The sequence below is a fragment of the Marmota flaviventris genome, chromosome 6 (genome assembly GCF_047511675.1).
Source record: "Marmota flaviventris isolate mMarFla1 chromosome 6, mMarFla1.hap1, whole genome shotgun sequence".
Lineage (NCBI taxonomy): Eukaryota > Metazoa > Chordata > Mammalia > Rodentia > Sciuridae > Marmota > Marmota flaviventris.
In genome coordinates, this window is record NC_092503.1 from 41,973,788 (window position 1) to 41,998,923 (window position 25,136).

The window sequence follows — 25,136 nt, forward strand, 5'->3', positions numbered from 1 at the left end:
ACTGGCTGCACCAATTTGCAGTGCCACCAGCAATGTATAAGTGTACCTTTCCCCCCCACATCCTCGCCAACATTTATTGTTGCTTATATTCTTGATGATTGCCATTCTGATTGAAGTGAGATGAAATCTTAGAGTAGTTTTGATTTTCATTTCTCTCATTACTAGTGAAGTTGAACATTTTTTCATATATTTATTGATTGATTGTATTTCTTCTTCTGTGAAGTGTCTGTTCAATATCTTGCCCTTTATATTTTAAAAAAATATTGTTTATTGCTGGCAAAAATAGAGCATCATTGAATAATTCCAGAGTTTACAGACTTCTAAAAAAGTGGCTTTTATAGACTTTCATGAGATGAAAACTGGTTGTATTTCTAACAGGGTAGAGCTCAGTAATCACTATGATGCCATCAAGAATGCCCTGCAGATGTTTGCCCAGTGAAATGAAAAAACAAACCAGAATTGAGAACATCATCTAGGCAAATCAGTAGGCAACTGATTCTAGTTCGAGGCAGACAATTAATCTGTTGAAGAATTTTCAACTATTGTGATAAAATAAATAAAAAATAAAACAGACTCATATTCTCTTATAAAGGCTGAAAAAAAATCTTCTGTTGAATTATATTTGGAAGCTCTCTTCCCTGCCCAGCAATAATTCTCTGTGGTCACATCCTCACAATTCAATAAAAAAGGAAAAAATTCAACAACAAACGAGAGAATAAATGCACTTCTAACAGACAACAAACATTGCTTGATCCAAAGTAGCAAATGCTTTCTTTAACTATTTAAAAGGCTTTCTAATTCTCCCTTGGAAAGCTAACTCTCCCTGGGCTCTCATTTAACTAGCAGTTCTATTTCAGAAAAAAATACAAGGAACACTCCAAAATAAAATATATAAAACTTTTTTTTTTGCCCAAAACAATAAAGTCAAGTTTAGTCGGTTTATGTTTACAAATTATGACTATTTTAACTAGCAAAGAATTCAAGACCACATTGTTTTATCTGTCATTATCTTTATAAAAGGTCAACCACAGATTATATCCTAACTTTTACTGGTAGTGATTTCTGACCACTCCATGGTAAGATACACAATGAATCTATGAGAACAAACTCTGTGGAGCAATAAATCACTACAGTTCCTTTTTATGGCTCAACCCTCAGAGGGCTCCCACATTGTTCATTTAATTATGCTGTTGCCCATCATCTTTATCAGGTTTCAAAGTCCTCTGGAATATAATAAAAGGGAATACTAAGGAGAGTGAAAAAAAAGTGCAGTACAACATGTGGCAAAGCAAAAATGTGAAATATATGCCTTAAAAGTTAAAGTAAATAGTACTTGACAGTAGGTTGAGTCATTTTCAAGGTAAAAAATAACTCTAAATTTTGTGGGGGGCGGTGGGGAGCATGTACCAGGGATTAAACTCAGGGCACATGACCACTGAGCCACATCCTCAGCCCTGTTTTGTATTTTATTTAGAGACAGGGTCTCAATGAGATGCTTAGGGCCTTGCTTTTGCTGAAGCTGGATTTGGATTTGCAGTCCTCCTGCCTCAGCTTCCCAAGCTGCTGGGATTACGGGCATGCACCACTGCATCTGGCTTGAAATAGTTCTAAATTTTGACAACTATAAGAACAGAGAGCCTCAGGGGAGTTATTTCTCTTCTCTAGGATTTTCTTTCCTCACCTGAAAATGGGTTAAATGAGCATTTCAAGAGTAAGAATCAGGGGGCTAGGATTGCAGCTCAGTGGTAGAGCGCTTGCCTAGCATGTGTGAGGCACTGGGTTCAATGTTCAGCACCACATAACAAAGTAGCAAATATTTACAACTAAGAAGAATATGTGTGTGTGTATGTGTGTGTATTCTTCTTTATATATATGTACACACACACACATACACACACACACATATAAAGGAGAGGAGTAAGCATCAGCGGCCAATCCCCCCTCCTAATCTTTCTTGCCCTGTCCACAGTATTTCACCCAGTGAGTAATTTCCTCCTGGCAAACACTGTTTTTTATTTTGTTTTATTTTTTCACCTGGTTTCCACCACCCACACTCATTCTTCACTTCTTGGTCTCCTTCACTGGTTGCTCTTCTCTCCAACCTCTACTCTTTTGGTGGTCTCATCCAGTGTTACAACTTTAATATCCACCAGTAATTTCCTGCTCTCAGGGCCTCTGGGCTGGTTAATAGATCCCTTCAATGAAACACATGAAACACAGCAACTGTCTAGTCTCTACCTCTCACCCCAAACCCTAGATTGTTTTAAAAATAAAAACAAAATGAAACAAACAAACAAAAAGACCAGAGAATTGGAATATGTGATCATGTTCTGGTCATTCTTTTGATATAATGCTGATTTGATCACATCAATTCTTTGATTTAAAGCTGGATATATGGAAAAAAATTGCTACTTTACCAAATCAGATTTCATTTTCGTTCAAATACAGTGTGGAAGCAGTCATAATATTTTCACTCAAATTTTGGATTTAGAAAGCAAAAAAATTATTCAGTAACTTGAGTTGAGCTGTCCAGTTTGGTTCTTTACTGTTGTATTGTTCTCCTTTAAGCTAGGTAATCAGTCAGTAGGACAGAGTTTTATCAATTAACATTGTTAAATTATCTGTTAGAGAGGGGGACATACAATCAATCAACAAGTACATGAAAAAATGCTCACCATCTCTAGCAGTCAGAGAAATGCAAATCAAAACCACCCTAAGATACCATCTCACTCCAGTAAGATTGGCAGCCATTATGAAGTCAAACAACAAGTGCTGGCGAGGATGTGGGGAAAAGGGTACACTTGTACATTGCTGGTTGCCGCAGTCTGGCTGGGCACACAATCACGAGCCACCACACAGCTTGTAGATTCAAACAGCAACTCTTTATTCCCGAACTCACACCAGCCGTCTACAATCACGTTCTGGGGAAATCCACGTTCTCTGCCCAAATCCACCTCCACTGGGCTTCTATCTCCAAAATATACTGTCTGAATCCCGTGAGAACTCAAGGGGAACTCAGGCAGCAGGATACGCCCTATTCCCAGCAGGAATAATCTTAAACCTTAAACCTGGAACCTAAACCGGGAACGCCCTAATCCGCCTTGGTCCTTGAGCAAGGTCACCTACATTCAATGTCACTGCAACATGGGGTACGCTGGCAAGGAAATTGTCATACCTACTTGGCTAATGGCTCCCAGCAGCTGGTGGGACTGCAAATTGGTGCAGCCAATTTGGAAAGCAGTATGGAGATTTCTTGGAAAGCTGGGAATGGAACCACCATTTGACCCAGCTATTCCCCTTCTCGGTCTATTCCCTAAAGACCTAAAAAGAGCATGTTACAGGGACACTGCTACATCGATGTTCATAGCAGCACAATTCACAATAGCAAGACTGTGGAACCAACCTAGATGCCCTTCAATAGATGAATGGATAAAAAAAATGTGGCATTTATACACAATGGAGTATTACTCTGCATTAAGAAATGACAAAATCATAGAATTTGCAGGGAAATGGATGGCATTAGAGCAGATTATGCTAAGTGAAGCTAGCCAATCCCTAAAAAACAAATGCCAAATGTCTTCTTTGATATAAGGAGTGTAACTAAGAACAGAGTAGGGACGAAGAGCATGAGAACAAGATTAACATTAAACTGGGATGAGAGGTGGGAGGGAAAGGGAGAGAGAAGGGAAATTGCATGGAAATGGAAGGAGACCCTCAGGGTAATACAAAATTTCATACAAGAGGAAGTGAGGGGAAAGGGGAAAATAATACAAGGGGGAGAAGTGAATGACAGTAGAGGGGGTAGAGAGAGAAGAGGGGAGGGGAGGGGGGATAGTAGAGGATAGGAAAGGCAGCAGAATACAACAGACACTAGTATGGCAATATGTAAATCAATGGATGTGTAACTGATGTGATTCTGCAATTTGTATACGGGGTAAAAATGGGAGTTTATAACCCACTTGAATCAAAGTGTGAAATACGATATATCAAGAACTATGTAATGTTTTGAACAACCAACAATAAAAAATTATCTGTTAGATTATCGTTACGTTATTAGTTACTTTCCAATATGTATATGATTTCCATATTTTTAAGTCCTGCTTCAGATTAAGGCTAGTAATAGTTGCTGTCACTGTTAATACAACATAATGTGGGTGATGGTGACTAAAATAAAATTACTGTCACTACTAATCATCACACAAACAAAAAAACAAACTTAAGTTTAACCGTCCAGCAACCCAGGAGGCTGAGCCAGGAGGATCACAAGTATCTGCCATTTCGTAAGACCCTGCCTCATAATAAATAATAATAACAATAATAAAAGGGCTGGGAGTGTAGTTCAAGGACAAGGTGCTGCTGGGTTCAATCTCTAGTATGGAGAAAGAATAAATTAACCTGGTCAATAGGTTGCATATAAATTGTTCAGCACTGGATAGATCCCCAAAATAGCAGGTGGCAACATATCAATTAAGTCACTTTCCATAAAGACCTACAGAACAGATTACCAATGTGCCCAAATCAATGCTTGCATCAATGCTGAGGCTCTGATTAATTCTTGTGACTCAGAGCTTTCCAGATCTCTTTAGGAAAGTGTCCTCTGTTCTTCACAGTTAGCTGTGGCAGTGCTTTCCTTCCTGGAAAGCATGTAGCTTAGAGGCTCTCACAGTCAAATTAGAATCCACTACTGCAGGGGATGAGGGTACACAGCTGGGGTCCCAGCTATTCCTTGTCCTTTCAGACTTACTGGTAAGGTCTGTTTCCTCTTCAAGTCATTGATGCTTCTCTCTTATGACTTCTGTTATTTTGCTAGGAATGAAAGTTTACATTAAAGAGCAGTTCGGATGAACAGTATGCCCAGCAAACTTCTCATTCTTGTGCTTTTCACTGTCAAACATTAAACTATAAGGAGTTAACTTGTGATATAAAATAATACATGTGAGTGTAACAATGTTCATTGTACTCAATTTGCAAACTATTAAAGGGTGAGTAACTACATTTCTTATCTGGTCCAACATCTCATCTGTGTTTCTATGACCCAAAGCCTCTGTCTGGACCTGAACAAATAGAAGTTACTCTCTACTCATTGCAATAAAGCAGCCAGAGTTGCTATAGCCACATCTATTCTCTCTTTAGCAATTGTTTTGAATTCCAAAACTCTTTTGCCCCAAGAAGTCAAAAGACACCAGGTGCAGTGGCACACTTTTATTATTCCAGTTACTCTGGAAGCTGAGGCAGGAGGATGGCAAGTTCAAGGTCAGCCTGAGCAATTGTGCAAGATCCTGTCTCAACATAAAATTTTTGAAAAAGGGCTTGGGGTAGCTCAGTGGTAAAGCAGTAGCCTGGCATGCAAGGTTCTGGGTTCAATCTCCAATACCACAAAAATATGGAAAATAAAGTCAAAGGTTGAATGTTTAAGAATCTCTCTATAAATCTCCTTTGCCTTTTTAATTTTTTTCAACATGCTAATGACTATGTGGCATCACAGAAACACTGATTTTCTTGCTTAAATGGTGGTTTTTGTTTTCTAGTGTGGCAGTGTGCCTTGGGCTTGGGGCAGCTTTATTGTCTACTGGTTCTATGAGGCTACTTCAAGATCAAGTCACTGAAGAAAAGCTGCTTTAGAATCAGAGGCTCTACCTGAAAGTAGGTCAAAAGCTCTCCATTTTTGCAAACTGCAACATTTAAAAGTAATTATCTGAGTGTTTGCAGTGTTTTTATCTATAAAATGAAAATGTCTTATAGTTTAGTTTTTTTAAAAAATGCAACATTCCTTTAAAAAAAACAAAGACTAATTTAAAAATGGAGCATTCATACAATGGGTTATTTAACAGCAACTGAACTGGCATTTATAAAGAATCTTCAGTGATATGGGAAGTGTTTATCATCATGTTAAGCAAAAAAATAAAAATTATGTATGATCATAACTGATTAAAGAAAAAGATTTATACAAAAATAGTAAGATACAAATGATCAATTGTTATCAGCTTAGTATGAGGGATAATTTGTTTTTCTGCTTCTTTAGACATCTAGATATGCATGTGCTGTGTGTGTTTGTGTTTTTAAAAGCATTCTTCTATGATGAGTGTGTATTACTTTGAAAATGAGAAAAAAAACTTTATAAAACTTATACATAAAAATGAGACTTCTTCACCAACATCATAACATCTACCAAGTATTAAATAGTTATCAGGTATCATTCGACTTGCCTCTATCATCAGGAATCTTTCTATTTATATTCATTTATTTGTTTACAGTGCTGGGGGTGGAACCCAGGGCCTCACACATGCTAGGCAGTTGTTCTACCGCTAAGCTATTGCACCAACCCCACCATGCACCTTAAAACAAACATTGCCAGGGAAGCATCCTCTCTACTTTATAGAAAGTAAACTGAGATCCAGAGAGATTAAATAAATTTTCAAAAGAACACAGGAAAAAAAAGTGGTAAAAGTGAGATTCAAATACAAATTTCCTTCTCCAAAGATTGTTCTCTTTCTATCAGGCTTCTGAGTGCAGGCTGAGTTTTAGAATATCCACATAGTTTCCACTCCCATGACACATTTTAAAGAAAACTGAAGAAGGAAAATAATAATTAGTCATATGAAGGATGAAAAAAAAATAGCATGGAACACATCTAAAGGTTCTTGGGACTGACATGTGATGAGAAACTTGACTGGAGAAAACGAAGTCCTATAGGATTTAACTCAGGCAAACCATCGGCTCTATTATTAAATTACTTGGTGTTTCACTGCAAAGGAATGAAGATGAAGCTTATTTTTAAAAATTCATTTTCCTACATGAACCAGTTTAGCCTATTACTACAGATGGATGTGGTAATTTCCAAAGAAGTTTCCTCTGACAGCTCCAGAATCAGATCATTTCTGGAAAAGTTCAAGTGTATCCCTCCAATTGAGGAAAAATACTTTGTAGGGGACTGAGTGGAGAAACTTATTTGTCATTGATTTGTGAAGTACTGAGTAAATTTCAGCTTCAAGCTATTATTCTTTGTAAGGTAGTCTGGTCTACATCAGTGGTTTGAAACTTCCCAGATACAAAGCAGAGTAGTTTTGCAACTGTGCTTTCTTATTCTGTATTATTTTAATATAATTAAGGCACTGTATCTATAACAATAATTTTTAAAAGATGTAGACTTATATTTCTTTGTATATTAATTTGGGTCTTTCAGGGTTTAAATTCAATGCAGCCAAAGTAATTGGAAGACAGTAGTCAAGCCAGTTGCAATAGTGCACTCCTGTAATTCCAGATACTCCAGAGGCTGAGGAAAGAGCAAGGCCACCCTCAGCAATTTAGCAAGACCCTGTCTCAAAATAAAAACTAAAATGACTGGGGATGTAACTCAGTTGTAAATTACCCCTGAATTAGAGGAAGAAGAAGGAGGAGGAGGAAGAGGAGGAGGAGGAGGAGGAGGAGGAGGAGGAGGAGGAGGAGGAGGAGGAGGAGGAGGAATATTAATTTGGGTCTTTCAAGGTTTAAATTCAATGCAGCCAAAGTAATTGGAAGACAGTAGTCAAGCCAGTTGCAAACCATCTCTATTATTAAATATTATTACTAAAGGTAGGAAGATTTGACAGTGGTTATTGAAAAAGCATCTGGTAGTATAGCTCTAATATCATCAGTAGTATACGATTTTTAGTCTTCAGAACAAAAGATGTATTCATTCAAAATACTAAGTCACTCAGTGAATAGATTCTTATTGAGTGCTTATTACACACCAGCAGCACCAGAGTCACAGGCATGTACCCTGTTTTCTTGAAATTCTTAGTTATTTTTGAGGAATGGTACCATATTTTAATTTTGTTGGGAATATAGCTCTGAACAATAGCATCATAGTTCCCTCAGATGATTTACAGAGAGAAAAAAGAAAAAATATATATGATTAATCAATAAAATGTTATAAACAGTATGATAAGGAAAGTATGGAGTAACTATTGATAGCATTCAGAAGATTTTTCGTGCTGTTCAGAAACGAAGTGAAATAAAATCTACCACTAAAATAATAATGGACATATATTATTTTCCCCCCATTCCTTCAAAGTCATGATGAGAGTTGAAATCCAGTAGTTTTGTGGTTCCTCTCTTCAATTTTGCTGACCTTTATCTTGCAATAGTTAATATGCTTAAGGGAAATCTAGGACATCACAAGCCAGAATCATATCTGTGGCTTTTTCTGCCCTTGCCTCTGCAGTTCTTATTCATAGTGCTTGAACTTGTGGTAAAATAAGGTTGTAATCTGGGGTTAAAATGTTGGTAATGTTCAAAAGATGAGTCAAGAAAGAGAACTATCATTAGCCCTTGTCATGTGAAGTCAAAAAATACCTTATCCTGCCATAGCTCAGGGGAAATTCTGAGCATATCTACATTCAGCACTTTAAGCAGTCAGATTTGTGATAGCAATGTTCAGTCTTTTCAAGTTGTTAAGAAAAAAGAGAGAGTCTCAACTTGACATAGGCTATGAATGTTTGCTGTAGGAATAAACAAGGAAGGGAGCACTGGAAATCTCAAAACCCTTTGTCTCCTGGGGTCCTGGAGCAGCTCCGGTACCCCATGTACAGGATGATGTTCTCATGATTCAACTTCTCTTTGCCTCCCTTTTTAGAAGAACTTAACTGATTATGATTGTGATGGCACCTCAAAATAAAAAATAAAAAGGAGCCCGGTGCATTGGTGCATGCCTGTAATCCCAGGGGCTCCAGAGCCTGAGTCAGGAGGATGGTAAGTTCAAAGTCAGCCTCAGCAATTTAGCAAGTCCTAAGCTACTTAATGAAACCTGTCTCAAAGTAAAATATAAGAAGGGCTGGGGATATGGCTCAGTGGTTAAGCACCCCTGGGTTTTATCCCTGGTACCAAGAACAGGGCAGGGGACTGGGGTTATAAATCAGTGGCACAGTGCCCATGTTCAATCCCCCATACCACCAAAAAAGCAAACATTGCAAGCCATTGAGTATGTAGATACAAAATGCAGGATTTAAACTAAAGGCTTAAATTTCACAGTGACATAATTACTTAGCCCAAGTTTTCTTTTCTTCATCTATAAAATGTTTTAAACTAGGTTTAAAAGTTCCTTTCACCTCAATGAGTCTTTATCTTATTATATACAGAACATAGCAGCCTTAATTCTAGTACAAGATTTGCTTCCAAACAGAATCCATTGACAAAGTGTCTAGCAGTCAACTTCAGTCCCCTAATTATCTTTGTGAACTTTTGTCATTTCCAGGTGGGATCTCCAAATGCATTCCCAGAAGTAGAATCAGTAAATGCCTCATATTCTAGACAAGAAGATGTCAGAAGGGTAAGGAAAACAAATACTGGAAATTGGGCACCTGAACTCCACAAGGCTATCTGCAGACCTAACCCCAGATTTGCATGTCCTCTCACACCACACTGACATCACTTCCTCATCTGGTTACCACACTGGGAAGCATGATTAGTGTGGGATTAAGCCAACTCTGTGTTTGATAAGTAACTACTCCATTGTCTTCAGAGGTAGAATTTTCACCAGAGAAAAGACCCCAAAAGGTGAAGTCTTTTGTCCTAATAGCCTTCATAAAATATGAAGTATGTAAGTAAATGAAGCACATGTTATTTCAGTAGAAATAAAATGAAATATCACTTATATACTTCTGAGCAAAAACTAAAGATATGTTGAGGGTTTTTTCTTTTTAATTATTTTTTGTGTGTGGGGGGGGGGGAAGCTGATTTTCCCTCCTCCCAACTTTTGTATCAGGTATTGAACTCAGGGGCACTTAACCACTGAGCCACAACCACAGCCTCAGCCCTTTTTATTTTTCATTTTGAGACAGAATTTTGCTAAGTTGCTCAGTGCCTAGCTGAGTTGTTGAGGCTGGCTTTGAACTTGCCATCCTCCTGCCTCAGCCTCCAGAGCTGCTGGGATTACAGGTGTGTGCTACCACCCCTGGCTTCTCTCTCATTTTTAAAGGCAATATTATATAAGTAGATCTATACATAATAAGATGGTTGAGGCAATATGAGTCACTGGATTTGCCTAATATCGTTTTTTTTTTTTTTTTTTTTTTCCCTCAAAGCACATTGTTTCACAAAAAAAAAAAAAGGAGATTTTGTTGTTTTTGGAGTGTCCGGAGCCTGCGTTCCTTCCCCACCTCACTTGGTGTGTGAATCTTCACTCTCCTCTCAGGGCCTGTTTTATTTCTTCCAAACAAGATCATCATCAAAGTTTAGAAGACAAACTTCCTGGGAAACAGCCTGTAGTTTCAACCACACAGACGGCATTTCCACCCTGACCACAACTTTATCAGTTAAATTAAAATATGGTGACACTTCTATTTAAATAAAAGTTCCAGGGTTTTGTCTCAAATGTCAACAAATCCAGCATCAAGTTAGAATGATATCCTGTCATCAGATTTTGTCTCTCTTAGATAAACTATGACTCTTTAGCTTGTCCCCGGAACATCAGATTTAAACAGAGTTGACACACAAAAAAATGCAGAGTAAGTGGAAGAACATACTTTTCATTCAGCCAGATCCTCCAGCTTTAATGAAAACGGTGCACCACCCATTCCTTTTCTCTGCTGCCTGTTTCTCTCCCACTACCAGATTCACTCCATGATATTATCTCCTCAGTTTCCCTCCAAATCCTGCATGTAGCCCTGGTATGTGGAGGTAGGACACGTAGTATTGTGTAAATGTGGAACTTTGGTCTCCTACGTAAGTGGAGGGTCATGATAGGAGCAGGTAAAATGTCTGATTCCTGCTACACATATCCAGAAGCCTTCTGTGTGTCCTCAAGTAACAGTGTCCTGGGTAGAAATGAATGCACTTGGGAACCATCATGAGCTCCTAATGATGGAGCCTGCTGATTGAGAATCACATGTTATCCCCTTGAGATGGGTACAATCTTGGCAAGACCCAAAATCTGGAAATGATTTGAAATATAAAGGGGTGTTTTCTACCTTTACAGTTACACAAATTCCATCGTTTTGAATTATTAACTCCTAAAGGAAAATCAGGTGAGACACTCTAAAGTCAAACATACAGGATGAGAAGTTCTCTTCAAGAGCCTTAGGAAATGTCAAAGTCAAGATTTATGTATTAACGGTTCTATCTCATACTATAAAATTAAGTTTTAAGATCTGCATTTTAGAAGATAATTTGTGTCTTAAGTTTTAAGTACACACTAATGATTTAATTTATAGCTAATAAAGGTGACTTTATTTCTAATGTTTTGCATGCTTATTTTTCAAAAGTTAAAACATTCCCATGATTCAAAATTCAACATAGAAGATCAAAGTGAGATCTTCCCCACAACTTACACCCATCCACCAAATTCTCAACATCAACCAGTGCTGTCACAGTCCTACCTACTGTTGCCTGGTCTTTAATGCAAATATCCATATTTGCATATATTGTTTCATATATTGTTTCCTTCCTCCTGTTGGAACAAAGGTACACCTTATCAAAACTGTTCTGTCTCTGGCTTTTACCCTTAAGAAAACTGAAAGAAGCTGAGTGCAAGGATGCACACTTGTAATTGCAGCTACTCCAGAGGCTAAGGTAAAATAATTGCAAATTCAAGCCAGCCGAGACAACTTAGTGAGACCCTGTCTCAAAATAAAATTTTAAAAAGAGCTTGAAATATAGCTCAGAAAAATAACCACTTCTGGGTTCAATACCCAATACCAAACAAACAAACAAACAAAAAACACGATGGATCCTAGAGTTAATAATGGACAAAATAAAGCATTCCATATTTACTCATAATGCTTACTGAACTTATTTCCAAAACATTTCCATGTAAGTTATTAGACATGTTAACAAAATAAATCACTGTAATGGAAACAGCCTATAAATTATAATCTACTAAATTTAACTATCTTTTGTGTTTTATTTGGTCTTTGATGATATATTCTCTAGACCTCTATCGTATTATATATCTGTAAGAACATAACGAAAAATGTGCTTGAAAATGTTTGATAAGAATTCTAACCAGGCCCGATGATGGACATTTCTAATCCCAACAAGTCTGAAGACTGAGGCAGGAGAATTCAAAGTTTGAGCCCCCCACAGAAACTCAATGAGAACCTATCTTTTTCTCTATTTGTTGTTATGTTCCAGGAATTGAATAGAGGAGCTCTTAAACACTGAGCCACTTCCCCAAACATTTAAAAAAAATTTTTTTTTTTTTGAGAAAGGGTCTCCCTAAATTGCTGAAGCTGGCTTTGAACTTGCAATCCTCCTGCCTCAGCTTCCCAAGCCACTGGGATTACAGGCATACACTTGCTCGCCCAGCCCCTTGAGACCCTATCTTAAAGTAAAATTGCAAAAATAGAGCTGAAAGCCTGTGTTCACTGATAGAGTACTTGCCTGGCATGCTCAAGGCAATGGATATGATCCTCAATTCCCCAGATGGGGTGGGGGTGTGGGGAGGGCTTTGGACTGAAAATAGGCCAAATAATCTGCCAAAACATGCTTCTATTAACTCCAACAGGGGGAACAGGGGTCAAATTGGACAAATAGGGAAAAATAAATATAAAATAGAAACTTCAAAAAGTACAAAAATAAAATTTAAATAATTATGAGGACTGAGGACAAAAGGGGGGAAAGCTTAGAAAAACCTTCAAGGGCATGTATTTGGCAATGCTTTAATTGTAAAATATGATTAATGAATATGACAGAATTTGGAGAACTTAAAAGTACAAATTGTTTACAGTCTTAGTCCAGGCATAACTGCTGGCTAAATCTGTAACTGTTGAAAATTTCTCCACTGTTTTCTTACTTAATCTTCAGCCAAGTATCCATTTCCTTTTGCTCTTAAAGCCAGATTGATGACATTTTAATTTTTACGTTATCTCTTTTTTCTCTTACCTACAGTTTTAGGAACAGATGCATTTAGCCAATAAATTTAAATTGAAAGCATTCCAGGGGCAAAAAGCAATAGACCAAGAAGAAAGAGTCTCCATGTTACTTCTATCTGTACAGTTTAAGTATTTGAAATATTGTGGCTCGTCTATACATCTACTTATTTATTCTGCTTCTCTAATACTACAGTGCATGCTCCATGAGAATAGAGTTCTTGTTTATTTTGCCCATCATCTTAGCCCCCTATGCCTTTCAGAGCACTGAACATACAGTAAGTATTCCTTACATATCGGTTTGAGGTGGTGCACACCTGTAATTCCAGATACTCAGGAGTCTGAGGCAGGAAGATAGCAAATTCAAGGTCAGCCTTATCAATTTAGTAGGGTTGGGGATGTAGCTCAGTGGTAGAGTGCCACTAGGTTCAATCCTCAGTACTGAGGGAAAAAAATTGTGTGTATGAATACACATATAAATATGAACATGTATATATAAATATGAATATGTATATATTCAATGAACAAATCCAGAAATGAAAGATCATCTCATTGAAGCACCTAAATTCTAACTTAAAATTCTTCTCTGCTGTGGTTTACAATTATTTTCTCTTATCTAACTTCCATTTGAGGAAAAAACATAAGTTATCATAAAAAAAATATCAATAATTTCATAAAATTTTGATAACTGACTGACAATCTACTTTGAAGAATGGGCCAGGCAAGTAGCACACGCTGAGGCAGGAAGGTTGCAATTTATCAAGACTGTACAAATATTTAAAATAAAAAATAAAAGGGGGCCAGACGCAGTGGTTCATACCTGTAATCCCTGTGGCTCTGGAGGCTGAGACAGGAGGTTCCTGAGTTCAAAGCCAACCTCAGCAACCACAAGGTGCTAAGCAACTCAGTGAGACCTTGTCTCTAAATAAAATACAAAATAGAAATGGGTAGGTGAATGTTTAGTTTTAGTTTAGTGCTAGTAACTCAACATAGAAATCTTTCATGACCATATCTTTTGGGAAGACAATATAGGTTTCTATGGGTGGGAGTCCTTTGTTTTATATAGATAAACAGACACACATACACACACAAATACACACACACACACACACATTTGTGGCAGCACTTAAGATCAAACCCAGGATCTTGCATTTTTTAAAAAAAATAATGTTATTTTATTTTTTATACCTGTATTTTATTTGTTTATATTTATGTGGTGCTGGGGATCAAGCCTAGTGCCTCATATATGCTAGGCAAGCACTCTACCACTCAGCTACAGTCCCAACCCAGGACCTTGCATTTCTTGACAAGCACTCTACCGCTTAGCTACACCCCCATCCCTTTTCTTTAATTTATTTCCATCCCCATATGTTTAAAAAGGATTTAAGTCAGTATTCACTGCTACATTTGTTTTAATTATAGCTATTAAATTCTCACATTACCTAACTGTTTTCTGGGCACTTAACAAATATTTAATACATCAGTGACATCAAAGTGCTTATTTGCTTATTTGAAAAAAAATGTGTAACTTATTTAATGAGGCATGGAAAAAATAATGAAATCAGCTTCTAGGTTTTAGCTTTTTTCCTCTAGTGCTCATAGTAGCTTTATATTTTTCAAACTTTCACATACATGAGTCACTCATCAATCACCATCAGCTTTTCATGGGGTTCTCTTCTGCCCACTTAGTCCTTCCATCAGGTACTGTAAAAGGTAAGATTGTCCTTCCAAAATGTTGCATTATTTCTAAAGTTCTGAAAGAGAGAATGCATTTTGTGAAGCACAGAATGTCCAACTAGGGAGTGACTTGGTCATTTTGGACTAACAAAATATCTCATATCTATGATTTGAGGTTACATTGTTTGTAGAAACAAAACTTCAAGGACATTTCATGAATCTTCTATTGTCAATATTGCATTTTCCTGAGCCTTTATTATGCTTAGAAATTTATGAATATTATATTTATAATTAAGGCAGATGGAAATCAATGCGATCTTTAGATACATAAATCAGTCTTTAGATGAAAGTCTAAGAAAATGATGTTATGGAACATTAGAGAGGAATAATTTTTAAAACAGAACACTCATATGGCAGTCATAAAAGAGAACCAGGGAATTTTTCTGTTCAGAACCTGTATTTTAAAGATGTAGACAACCAGGGTATCAAAACAAACCATTTGTGTTATGTCTCCTGTGTCTATTCAAAATGGGAAGTTCAAGGAAATTTGCCAGGTATTTTAAATAAACACTGCTGGTTAATGTCCTCATACCAGAACAAGCAAACGCTCAGGAGACTCTATTCCTGGTAGGTAAAAAAAAAAAAAAAAGAAAAAGAAAGAAAAGAAATGTTTTTTATATCCAAAAAGTTAAACTCTCTTACATAAATTATCAATTTTCTCATTAAAATAGCTGAGTTAACAAAAGAACAAGCACTCAAAATGTACAATAACAAAGAAATTATTTCTTTGTGCTAATGCACCATAAAGTTACATAATATTTTAAAAGTAAAATAAGACATAGAAAGTATCAAACAATGGTGCAGCCTGCTCCTACAATTCTGCTGTAGAATGTGAACAGGAAGACACAGTATCTGATCCTCAATGAATGTCAAGCACCCATGTGTTACTGACAACATTATTGTTGTTATTCTTGTCATTATTATTTTCTATACTAAGGATTGAATCAGGGCTGCTTTACCACTGAGCTGTATTCCTAAGTCTTTTTATTTTTTTTTATATTGAGGATTATTATATTATTATATTAGGATCTAAGTTGCTGAGACTGGCCTTGTACTTCTGATCCTCAACCTCCTGAGTCTCTGGGATTACAGACCTGTGCCACTTCAGCTAGCCATGAATATTATTTTATTATACATGATAGCAGCTACACGAAAACCATTCCCACTTTACAAATCAAGAAACTGAGACTGAGGCACTCAATCACAAAGCCAGTAAGATGTGATATATAAGATTTGAGCCTATTGCTGTCTAACACCACTATGTTCTTATCTTCTAGTGGGTACGAGGTTAATTACTAGGCTACCAATAGACCTTAAATACAATTTGATTATTGTAACTTTTAGAGCTAGTGTTCATAAGTAGTCCCTTTAAATCTCATCTAAAATTTGAGTAGTCTTATTTATTTACTTTTTTTTTAAGTGGATGTCTAACCAAACTGTTCAGGCTGGAACAATTAGAACTTGGGATCCTTCTTTCTCAGCCTCCAGAGTGGCTGGGATTAGAGTAGTGTGCCACTGCCCAACAGGGTATTACTTATCTTCATAGCCCCGATGCAATTTAAAGACTTCATCCTTTTGAAGCAGTACTCTGTGATAACTGAAAGAATCTATTGACCTAAGGTCCTAAAAGGATTGCTAAATTTAAAAGTGAACCCAAACCGGGTGTGGTGGTGCACACCAGCAATCCCAACTACTCAACAGGAGTATCACAAATTCAAGGCTGGCCTCAGCTATTTAACAAAATCCTGTCTCAAAATAAAAAGTAAGAAAAAGGACTGAGGATGTAGCTCATAGCATACTGGGCTCAATCCCCACTACAGCAAAAGTAAATAATTTATTATTATTATTATTATTATTATTATTATTATTATTATTATTATTATTTTAAAGTAGCCAGGAACAGTGGTACATGCCTGTACCATTGTACATGTATAGGTACATGCCTGTTCTGTGCAGACTGAGGCAGGAGGATTGCAAGTTCAGGCCAGCCTTTGCAACTTAGTGAGATCCTGTTTCAAAATAAAAAAGAAAAAGGGCCAGGGATTTAGCACAGTGGTAAAATACCCCTGGGTCAAATCCCCAGTATAAATAAATAAATAAATGTGAACTCAGACAATGTTTTTGCTAAATAATTTCATGTAGCTTCCAGAGTTTAGATTTTAACATTGAACAAAATGATTAGCTTTTCAAAAACAACAAAATAATGAAGAAAGGACAAATGAAGAATGTATACACATACACACCCTCACACACACCCTGAAAGGAATCTTTTCCTTTGGACAATAATGGAATGTTCTTTGTTGGTTGCTAATTTCGTAGCATTGTTTTCCTTAAAAGGTACAATTTAAGACTATTTGGGACATAATATAGTATTTTGATAGATATGTAGTTATTTAGCCAAGAGTATAAAGTTGTACATCAGTGTCTAACAAGATGTTGCTTTCAAACATAAATACCCTGAGGGAAAATGGCTATTAATTAGAGATCAGTTTTGCCACTTTTGATTGTATAAGTCAGAAAGAAGCCCCTTCACAAGAAGCAATTCTCCAGCCAGAGAACTGTGTCCCCAAATTTAAACAAGGACTCTCTTAGTGTAGTCCTTCAATTAGTTGATTTGCTTGTTAGATAGACAGCTTGGTTTCTCCACAGCCCTGTGAATTAGGGGATTGAGCTCAAATATCTGACAAGTTCCTTCAGTCATTGTGATATGCAAGATAATTCGAAAAGTATTGTAGTCCAGGCTGACCAACTCCCCTTTTCCTACTAGCTCCTATATTTTCTGGGGTCTGCCTCTCCAACTTGCTGCAGACTGACTCAATGTTAACAACCTAAAAGTGTAGTTTCGAATTACAATCTAAATGAAGGCTTTCAAATTACTGTAGGCTGCTGTTATTACCATTGGAATGTTTGAATCCAGGAAACAAGTTAATCCCAACCCCAGACAACTGAGTGAAACGCCTATGATCACCATCCACCAACACTGTTTCTGGGACCTGAAATGAATCCTACCCTGTTGGGCTCCTGAGACTACCAAGATTCTCAGTCCTGTCTGCCCCAAACTGAAGTTGCTGGGCTCCAACACTCTGCTTCTGTCTGTGACTGTGAATCATCAAATCCTGACCTCATGATACCACTTCCTGCCCATTAACCTCACTGCATTGCCCATTCCACTGATCCCTCACTGACAGATTCTTCCGGCCACCTTCCCACCTTCCCTGACATGTTTCTCCCTTAGTAACCTACTTCACCACAGACAAGCTGGAGCGGAGGCAACTCATCCTATTACACCACATTCTGCAGTCTACAGATCATATCAACCTTCCCTTTCTCAATCCTTGGAGTGCTATGGCTTGTTAATATTTTCCTCCTCAAATACGTCTTGACAAGTGAATGCCTTCTTTGGAGGGGTGGATGGGGTCACGGGTTAGGTACTGAGAATTGAATCCACAGGCAATCTACCACTGAGCTACAATCCCAGCCTTTTCATTTTGTATTTTGGGACAGGGTCTCCCTAAATTGCCAGGCTGGCCTTGAACTTCCATTCTCCTGCCTTAGCCTCTTAAATTTCTGGGATGACAAGCATGTGCCACCATACTCAGCTGAATGTCTTCTTTCACATGAATTATGCATTTATTTATTCATTCAATAAAATTTGAATAATTAATATGTGCTACATGAAGGGAATAACAGATAAATGATATACTAGGAAGGGAGACAAATTGTAAGCAAATGACCATGTTGTACTACAAATATTAGTATAAACTGAGCGTGGTGATGCACCCTTGTAATTCCAGCAACTGAGAGGCTGAGGTAGGAGGATGGCAAGTTCAAAGCCAGCCTCAGCAACTTAGTGAAGCTCTAAGCAACTTGTCTCAAAATAAAATATAAAAAGGGCTGGGAAAATGTGGTGCAGTGGTTAAGTGCCCCTGGTTCAACCCCTGGTACCAAAAAAAACAAAAAACAAAAAAAAACCCCACACAATCTAAAACCAAAGGTTAATGTTTCCCCCATACTGCTTCTCCCATCCTCCATATCCCTCATCATCAGCAGCCATGAGGTCCCCAGAAAATTATAGAACAAGAATAGAAAACTCAAATTTTTATAGATGTCCAAGGACAGAATCACAACAATTTACTTAATGATCATTTTTTGTTGTTGTTTTTAATTTTTTGGTACTAGGGAATGAACTCCTGTCCTTGAACATGTTAGGCAAACACTCTTTATTTTGTTTTGAAGTTGGGCTGGGGGGATCCCACTAATTTGCCTGGACTGGCCTTAAACATACAATCTCAGTTTTCTGAGTAGCTGAGTCTGTCTACAGGTGTGGTGTGTACGCCAGCTGCACCTCAGTTTAATAATTTTAATGTGGTTTATTTTTTATTCTAGAATCAGGAAATAGTTTATTCCATAAGATAGAATAAATGTTCTGGTGAATGAAAGAGATTGATTTTCTTGACAAGAAGGACTAAAGAAGCTGGGCTAAAGAAGTGGTGTATACCTGTAATCTGAGCTAGTAGACCTGAGGTGATATACTTGAAGCAGGAACATCTCAAGTTCAAGACCAGCTTGAATAATTTAGGGAGACCCAGTCTTAAAATAAAAATAAATAAAGTAAAAAGACCTGGAACTGAAAAGGTCATCATTACGCCAGGTACATGTATGATTGCACAAATGTTGTGACTATATATGATATACAACCAGAGAAATGAAAAGTTGTGCTCCATTTGTGTACAATGAATGGAAGTGCATTCTACTGTCATGTATAACTAACTATAACAAAAAGAAAAGAAAAAAGAACTGGGACTGTAGTTCAGTGATAAAGAATTTCAGGTTCAATCCTCAGTACCCCCACCAAAAAAAAAAAAGAGGGGATACTGAAGAAAACCAAAATACATTTTTTAAAAGCAGATCAGACATTTCAGTTACTTTCTTTTTTTGCGGCGGGGGTGGGGGGTGGGGGGGAGAGGATACCGGGGATTGAACTCAGAGACACTTGACCACTGAGCCACATCCCCAGCCCCATTTTGCATTTTATTTAGAGATAGGGTCTCACTGAGTTGCTTAGTGCCTCAACATTGCTGAGGCTGGCTTTGAACTCACCATCCTCCCGACTCAGCATCCAGAGCCACTGGGATTATAAACCTGCTCCACCACACCTAGCAAAGTTTACTTTCTTTGTAAAATGAGGACAAGGAGACAGAACAATAAGAAAATAGTTGATTATTAACTTCAGGCTACCTTTTTTGTTTAAGGATTACAGCTGAGGGAACCTCATTATGCCAATTGAATACTGAGCTGTTTGGAAAATTTAGCTGTTATCTCTTTAATCCTGATTTCTTGGAAGGTCAGATAAACAGCTTATTCAGTTTAATGACAGGGAACTTTAGTACAAGTAACTCCATTTTTATTTTTAGCTCATTCTGTTGGAGACTAGTGCATAAACTTAGTTCAAAACAATGTCCTTGCTGAACATGGTGGCTTACACCTGTAATCCCAGTAATTCCAAAGGCTGAGGATCCCAAGTTCAAGAACAGCCTCAGCAGCTTAGTGAGTCCCTAAGCAACTTAGTGAGACCTTGTCTCAAAAATAAATAAATAAATAAATAAAAAGAGCTGGAAGAGCAGCTGAGGGGTAGAACATTTACTAGCACAGGTGAGGCCCTTTTTTGATCATAAACACTGAAAAAGCAAAAGAAAACAATGACCTCCTTGAATTTTTATTTAACAAAAGGGAGAAACAGAATCAAGTAAGAAACAAGTAAGTGAAGAAACAAGTAAGTGAATCAGGGCAGCAATCAACCACAGGAAAACAGAGCCAAACTGAAAATCATAGCCTCCCCACAACTGTTTTGAGGGGACTGTCTCTGATCAATTCCTAGCAGTTATTGTAACCCCGGAAAGCAGGTGCAATGTTATCTCATTTTCCAATTTTGTTAACAAGAACCTGAGTATACTAATATTTGTGAGCAATTTCTTAACGTTTAAAACATTGGGTGGCCAGTCAAGGATGACTGATATATATTAAATACATCACTGAGCCACAGGTCATTAGGGAGCAATACAGACATAACAGAGTATCATTGCACAGATTACACATGAAATACAAAAGGAAAAGGCACTGAAATGGAGAAGTCTGGTGTATACCACCTTCTCGCTTAATTCCTGGGTCTATCTTCATGCTGAAACTTCTCTGTTTCTTGCTGTCTGCTTCTAGCCTTCTAATCACTGCTTCCCAACCCCAGTTACACCATGATCAGATCTGACTTGCTCTATAATCATAACACCAGCTGCATGCCCCATCCTCCACTCCCTGTGTCCTACCTCTTTCTACCCATCCATGCTTTGTGGCCACATCTTTTTCTAAAATACAATCTACCTAATGACCTCTTCATGTAAATCAAATGACCTCCACAGCCTGTCTCTGGACAGCAGGCCTCCTCTCTTCCCCTCTGCTTTCTACAATATTCTCTATGCATGGCTCAAAACTGCTTGCTGTTCCCCAGACACACCATATAATTATATTCCCCTGCACAAGTTGTCCCTTCTGCACACGATGACTTTCTTTCCCTTATTAATCTAGCAAAATATTAGTCAGCATTCAAAGCCACAGGAAAAAATCCACTTCCATGGGTATGTAACAGGGTTCACTTGATGCTTTGAAACTTACATGGTTTTTTTCTTTTTCCCAAACTTCTCCTCCCTGATCTTCTTTTCTCTAAACTTCTTTCTGATCTTCTTTTCCCTGATATTCTCCTTCCTGATCTTTCCATCCTAATCTCATTTTCTCTGAGTCACCTCTTTAAAAACCCTCTGTTCCTAATGATGGGCAGAATCACAGCCCTTGGGACAGGAGTCCCCTGTGTTTCTCCCTTGCTAGCAAAGCAATAAACCTTCTTTCTCCTTTTTTCTCAAAACCATATCCTCCTTATTGGATTGGCATGGGGACAACTACTGAGCTTTCAGCAACAGGTATTACCTGTCTCTCTGAAGAGAATGTGCTCACACCTATGTGTTTATGGTGCTATGGTTTCTGTTTTGGTTTTGTTTTATTTTATTTTGTTTTGTTTTTTGTTTTGTTTTGGTTTGGTTTGGTTTTTTCCCTTGCTCCCTTCAAATTTTGTATTCTTTGAAAGCAGTGCTTGGGAAGCTAAAAGTAAAGATTCCATGAGTCGACTTTTATTTTTCATTGCTTCATTCCACCTGTTCCTACTTCAATACTTTATTTGAAACAGTTTAACTATTAAAAAAAAAAAAGTTCAAAGAAATGGGTAGGCTGTGACAGGTAACTAAGCACTAGAAGAAAAATAATAGAAAACAAATTGACATAGTGTTGTAAAGAACAACTCACTTCAAAATAAAATTAGAGGAGGAGAAAATCAACCGCAGAGCCAAGGCCTTCAAAGCAGGGCAGAGCATTTTGCTTCTGGGAGGTGTTAAGAGCTTAGCTTCCCCTTCAAATGCCTGTACTTTCAAGATCCCTTTCTGTTTCTTGGGAAATTCTAAACACATTACCATGGCCTTTTCAATGCAAGGATCTGTTTCCTGTAACTCTGAGCCTCCTTTCAATTAAGATCAAACGGAATTCAACATGAAGCGGAGCCACTGACTCTTTCTCCAGTTCATGTTAATTATAACTCTGGTGCATGCCTTGCAGCTTATTCTCAGCCTATCTGATTTTGTGAACAGAGCAAAGCTTCAAGGAGGCTGAGCATTCTGCCTCTATTATTATAGTGTTTGCCTGGAATAATACATAGGCAATTTTTCTTCCCAGAAAATCTTCTCATATACATTTATTACATTAAAAACATTAATCTTCACTAGAAGCTAACCATAAAATTATCTCTATTCAATTCCTGCTATATTCTTTAGGGAATTAAAGGAAACTCAGATATTTTGTTCTTACATACTAATGTGGAATTTGCTGCCTCTAAATATAACATTCAAATAATCTACTGCTTTGTGAAAAGAGAGCAACCATTTTTGGACTAAAATCTTTACACAATATGTGGTACCCTATGTGAAGCCTTGGAGGTGGGAACAGTCCACAACAGTCAACATACCAACTATTTCCATAGATTTTGCAAAGAGGTGGTCAATTTGCAGTTAGCTTTGCCAAATAAAATACAGGAAAACAATTTTGTCTTATATTTTTATTTTCTAGGCCTGCTTACAGACTGATTTAATTTAGAACACACACAGCTAAAAAAGAATCCATCTATCAAATTTTTGAAAAATGAAAAAGTCTGACAACATCAAGCTCACATTCTTGCATTCCATCAGCTGGAGCTTAGTGTGTACGGCCCTTCTTTATTTTTTATTTATTTTAGGACAAACACTTTTTATTTCAATTTGAGTATTTATAGCAATATATAAAACAAGAAAGTAAGACTTAAGAGAAAAACAGGTCATCATTATGAGGGTAACACCCATGTTCTGATTTAAAAAAAAAAAGATGCTGTGGCACTCAGTGGTGCACACCTGTAATCCCAGCAGTTTAGGAGGCTGAGGCAGGAGGATTGAAAGTTCAAAGCCAGCATCAGCAATTTATCAAGGCCCTGAGCAACTCAGTGAAACCCTGTCTCTAAATAAAATACAAAAAAAGGGCAGGGGATGTGGGATGTGGCTCAGTGGTCAAGTATCCCTAGGTTCAATCCCGGGGAGGGGGGCGTGCCCTTTTTAAATGCCACTGTGTAGATTGTACTATTTCTGTCTTGTATCCAGACCTCACCTATGATACAACAAATTGTAACCCTGTGTAAAAAACCTGAATTTAAGACCTAAATCTTAATTCCAATTCCCAACCAACATGTTTCTTATCACATGAAATGAACTTTTTTTCTTTACACAGTTTAAGACAGCATTTTTACACACGAAAAGGAACACCTACTAAATATTATTGCATATTCTTAAAAAGTTAATTCAGGAAAACTGAAAATGATTTTACAAAAGACTCTGAGGTTGGAAAGCAGCAGCCATTTTCATTTCAGATCAAACACTGGAATGTCCACAGAACTACTGTGTGGGAGCTACTGTCCTGTAGCAAGGCCATTTTGTCTTGTCTCACTGCCCCTTTTTAAAATCACCATTTGTTCTTCTGTTTATCTACTACCTGTCTTCTTGATTCCTGGGTCCTATAGGCCTGAGTATTCCTCCCTGGCCTTATCCAAACTCTATTTACACACTGCGTGATCACATACACCCACCAACTGTGGCAGTCTCACTTTAACCATGCCCACATTCCAGTTGAAAAGTAGGTAATTTCATTAGAATAATACATCTGTACTGACTATACGTTATCAGATCCCATTATATATGCCTTAAAAATACAACTTACTTCTCAAACATCCTATGATTCTTGGGGACTTTTTATTTTGCTTTGTTTTCAATGGCATAGTATTTGCACAGCTTCCCACATACTTTATTTAATTGATTAATTAATTAATGTTTCGGTGCTAGGGATCCAACCCAGGGCCACGCTCACTAGGTAAGCACTCTACCACTGAGTTACTCTTCCAGCCCACTATCTGATTTAGCTTCAGCCCTCAGCCTATCAGGTTAGAGAACATGCCATAGTGGAAAAAGCATAGTGGATTTTAACTGACACGGATGAATATTTTAGTCCCTGCTCTATAACTAAGATAACTGCATGACTTTGGAAAGCCATTTAATCTCTCAGCATCTCAGTTTTCCTGTATGAAAAATACAGAGTTTGGACAAAACAGCTTGACTCTCAGTCTATATTGCTGTTAACAATGGATGATACTATGAAGTTAGCTCATAATCAAGATCTTCTCAAACTTTAGAATCAGAACATCAACTCCTGAGGCAAACAGTTAAGTAACTTTCCTGAATTACTGTAAAGTTTTATGACATTGGAAAACATTTATCTATTGTCAGACTTGCATAGCATCACTGCAGATTGCTAGGAGACAGTAAATGTTTTTACAAGCAAAAAGCCTTCACTTTTTCCTACTGCTATCTACTGAAAAAAAAAAAGAAGAAGAAAAAGGTTTACACAACTACTGGTCTAAAACATCCCTTTTGTTTACTCAGAGCAATTGATAGACTTTTTATTCTAATTTTATTTTGGTACTAGGATTAAACCCAGGGTGCTTTACCACTGGGTTACATCCCCAGCTCTTTTTATTTTTTATTTTGAGACAGGGTATTGATAAGTATCTTAGAACCTTGCTAAATTGCTGAGTCTGGCCTCCAACTGGCAATTCTCCTGCCTCAACCTCCCAAGTCCCTGGAATTATAGGTGTGTGCTGCCGCTGCATCGTGTATTTTTATTTTTTTGGTACTGGACATTGAACCCATAGGCACTTTACCATTGAGCTACATCCTCAGTTCTTTTTATTTTTAAATTTTGAGCCAGGCTTGATAAATTGCTGGGGCTAGCCTCAAATTTAAGATCCTCCTGCCTCAGCCTCTTATGTCCCTGAAATTACAGGCAAACCTATCCCACCTGAGTTCTTAAAGATGTAAACTAAAGAAAAAGAAAGGCTGCTTTGGGGCTGGAGTCATGGCTCAGTGTTAAAGCGCTTGCCTAGCA